Below are 4,372 nucleotides of genomic sequence, written 5' to 3'. Positions count from 1 at the left end.
AGGGAGATATACTCTTCTCCACAAGCAAGGTCACAACCCGAGGTTGTCATAGAAGCCAGTTTCCACCCTGGCTGCTCCCTGGAGCAGCGGATTGGCTAGTAGGCAGATGGCTCTGCCTGGCAGCAGAGATGTGATAGGCAAGACGCGCAGGGAGAAGCACAGGGGGAGAGCAGCTCTGCTGAGCCTGTTGCCTTCTGCTTACAAAAATTTATAGGCCTATTTATAACCTGTCTTGCTCCACAAAGGATTTCAGGCGTCTGCTTTCCTTGTTGGAAAATCCTGATGCCAATACTTGGCGTCTGACACCAAGGACTTCCTGGTCCAGAGCAGGGGGCTAAACCTTTGTTCATGCGGCCTCGGCAGAGCACATAATGGGTACCCTAGGTGTGGAGGGTAGATACCCGTCTTCCTGCTCCTCCTTTTTGCCTGTGTTCACAGAGGATATAGTCAGCATCTTGTTTGCCCTTGTTTTCCATGGTACAATCTGATAACCCCTGGTTTGCATCTTTTCCATTTGGGTTAAATAAGTAAGATCCATTAGGAAAAAGTTCCAAAACCCAGTTTGAGGACTGATTGTCAGACCTCTGTACGTAAAGGGAATTCTCTCCCTTTTCTCAGCCACCTCTTCCTCAGAGGAAAATGCCAACTTCTCAGTCATTGATTGAACTCATACTTGGAGTCAATTTGGATTTTGAGGGGTCCCTAAGTCAGTTATATCTGAAACATGCTTAGGAGAGAGGCAGCTTCATAGTAAATGCTCAATAACCATTCGCTTAAATAAACAAAATATATACCAGTGGCATGGGTTGATACTAGAGCCTCTTAGAAAGTTATTGATCCAACTAGGTTTGTCCCTTTGCAGGGATAATTGATCACAATGACTCTGAACCCCAAATTCTGGTCTTGTTTTTCCTTTTTCACTCATCTTCTTAGCCCAGAGCTAAGTTCAACAGTTAAGTTATTTGGCTCCAGCTCTTTCAGAGTGAGAGGTTCTAGTTTTTAACAAATCTCCCAACCAGAGGTTCAGTGACATCCAGAGTCACTGACACATGGAGACAGCCTCATGCTTAGACACTGGGTGAATGTCTCTCTAAACAGCTGCCATATTCTGGCCCCCCAGCCCTTGATCTTTGGTCTTCAGCCATGCAGGGTTTCTGCCACATGCTCTGCCACACGTAGCCTCCCTATCACCGCTCTGTCGGCCGCTGCCTTCCCCTGCCCTTGCTGCTTACACATGATGTTCTCTTTTGGAATCTGACTAACCATGACAAAAACTGTCAGGAAACAGCCAAGAGCAGAAGATAGACACGATGGTTCTAAAGAAGAGGCTTAGCTTACCAAGTATCAAGACTCATTACTAGTAGCATCTGGGTGGTTTTTGTTGTTGTTGAGCTGGTGGACAAAGACTTAAAAGGCAGGTGCTAAACAAATACTCTTTTGTAACCCAGGATTCATTGTTCTGTCTGTGTTTTGGTAGATAAAAGAAGGAATACTACCACAAAGAAAGAAATGCATTTAGCAATAGAAATGATAACTTTGTTATTAGTGCAGGGATGAAGTAGCACACAATAGAACAGAAGGGAGAAGGCAGAACAGAGCACCCCTGTACACACATGGCAGAGGAGGCACTAGAGGTGACTATAGGGGGTGGTGGCTTTAGGGGGTGGTGGCTATAAGGGGTGGTGGCTATAGGCAGTGGTGGCTTTAGGGGTGGTGGCTGTAGGAGATAGTGGCTTATAGGAGTTAGTAGGGTTTCAAGGAGTGGTCCTGGAAATCTAGTTTTCTTAAACATAGAAAAATAAAATGGATCTCTACAAAGAAGAAAGAGGACAAAGAAGCATAAATGATATAGATATAGATGTAGAGACAGAGAGAGAGAGAGGTGATGTGGCAAATTCCAAACAATTTTGAACCTATGCTTGTTTGTTTGTTTGTTTCTTTGTTGTCCAGGGTGTGTGGTGTGGCATGTATACAGAGCTGAAAGGACAATTTGAGGAAGTCATTGGTTTCTCATGTTGTCAGATTGGTGACAAGAACCTTCACCTGCCCATGAGAAATGTTTACTAAGTGGGTCCTATAAAATAAGTTGGACTATATTATCCACTCATAATAACAGCAGTAGTATCCACAAACCACAAAAAAACCCCAGTTCTGGAAGGATAAAACAATTTTATTCTCATATATAAAGCACAGAGATAGGTATGGTACAAAAACTCATGGGATTAAAATGTCAGTGAAATAATTACGGGGAAGTCTGAGAAACATTAAAAGGTTGGAGAGCTGAGGGTACGGCATGACTGAGGCCATTCCTCACAGGTGTCTTAGACACTGTTCTATTGCTGTGAAGAGACACCATGACCACAGCAGCTTTTATAAAGTAACGCACTTAACTGGGGCTGGCCTACAGTTTCAGAGGATTAGTCCACTGTCATCATGACAGAGAGTATGGTGGCTCACTCAGCACTGGAGCTGAGAGCTACATCCTGATCTGCAAGCAGAGAGAGACTGGGCCTGGGCCTGGCATGGGCTTTTGAAACCTCAAAGCCCACCCCCAGTGACACACTTCCTCCAGCAAGGCCACACCTCCTAATCCTTGTAATCCTTTCAAACAGGTCCAGTCCCTGATGACTAAGCATTCAAATATGTGAGTCTGTGGGGACCTTTCTTATTCAAAGACAACAGACATTCAAGGGTAAAGTATCCAGGGCACACATTTCAACACTATAGTTACCTCTGAGGGTAGAAAAGGTGAAGATTGAGACAAGGGAGGTAGCCAGGGGCTTCAGTTAAAGCATTCTGTCCCTTCAGCTGGTGGAAGATCGGTCCAAAGGTATTTATTTCTTTCAGTAATATGCATGGTAAGTGTATACTCATGTGCAGATATAATCCATTTCATAAGAGTTGTTGGGTTTTTTTTTTTTTTTTTTTAATTGTCAAGGTAGTAACTGGAAAGCTGAGGTAAAAGAAAAAGAGTGCTTACTGGCCTGGAGACCAACGCTGGGAGGTTGGGCTGGGAGGATGGGCTGGGAGGATGGGCTGGAGGATAGGCTGGAGGATGGGCTGGAGGATGGGCTGGGAGGATGGAATAGGAGGATGGTCTGGGAAGATGGTCTGGAGGATGGTCTGGGAGGATGGTCTGGAGGATGGTCTGGAGGATTGGCTGGGAGGATGGACTGGGAGGATGGACTAGAGGATTGGCTGGGAGGGAGGATGGGTTGGGAGGATGGGCTGGGAGGAGCCATGGCTGGTGCCTCACCTTTGGCCAGGCTCTGCTGCATAGGCTGCATTTTGACACCTTCTGCTCATCTGAACATTGAGGTAACAATGTCCAGTTCTCCGGGTTGTTATGATTAAATAAAGTGTACATAGTCTGTGGAGTGAGGTGTTCCACCAACCAAGGCCTAGCAAATATTTTCTCCTTTCCTTATCTTACCCATTTAATTCTGTGCCTTGTGGTTTATGCCTTTACGAGTTCTTGTGTTCCTGACCTCCTTGGTGTCCCTGGCTCTAACTCTAACGGACTGAGTCCTACATAAAGACATGGGCCTGTGTCCTTCCACAAGTCCAGCTGCCTGGCTCAGCCAAGAGCTTCCAGAATGCTCAGCCCCCAATATCTCCACAGTCCCTTACAAACTAGATGTTAACAAAAATAGAAATTAAGTTACTATCATCAGATACAATTGGGACTGCACTAGCCCTATCTTGTCTAGGATCCCTAGAAGATGCCAACGGCCAGATAATACTAAGACCTGTAAATACTGCTTTTTCCAACATATACATGTCTATGGTAAAGCTTAATCTATCAATTAGATACAATAAACTATTAATAGCAATACATAGAAATAAAATAACACGATTATACTATAATACAAGTTAAAAATATTTACTTCTGAAATTTGTCCTTTAGCATTTTCAGATTACAGCTGATAGTTAGTAACTCAAGTGTAGGAACCAAAGCCGTAGACAGAGAGAGCTTGTGTGACTGAAAAAGTCACCTAGAACTGTGATCACTGCTGAAGGCCCCCTCCCCATCTCAGAAAGTAAAGTACAAAGTAAAATGAAGCATGCCTGCCTTCAAAACTGCAGGCTGTGCAATGCATGCCCACAGCCCCAGAAGACACCTGCCTTTAAAAATACAGGCTGTGGCGATACTTTCCTATAACCCCAGAACTCAGAAAGTTGAGGCAGGAGCACCAACAGACCAGCCTAGGCTGCACAGGACATCCCTGTCTTAAATAATAACAAATAAATAAACAACCTGAGTTGGACAGACATGCGGGTCCTTGACTGTCCTAGCATCATTTCAGCCGTGCAAGATAGCCCCATCATCATTTTCTTGCACTATTTCTATAAAATGGAGCAAGAACACAGT

General features: G+C 44.6%; 1 pseudogene; it reads left to right on the top strand.

The window, feature by feature from the left end:
- The first annotated feature begins 1,362 nt into the window (after positions 1 to 1,362).
- Positions 1,363 to 1,494, top strand: LOC117717428 (small nucleolar RNA SNORA40; annotated as a pseudogene).
- Positions 1,495 to 4,372: the final 2,878 nt, after the last annotated feature.

This window comes from Arvicanthis niloticus, chromosome 11, assembly GCF_011762505.2.
Source record: "Arvicanthis niloticus isolate mArvNil1 chromosome 11, mArvNil1.pat.X, whole genome shotgun sequence".
Taxonomy (NCBI): domain Eukaryota; kingdom Metazoa; phylum Chordata; class Mammalia; order Rodentia; family Muridae; genus Arvicanthis; species Arvicanthis niloticus.
Note: the sequence above shows the minus strand (reverse complement) of the source record. Positions and strands in the feature narration are given on the sequence as shown.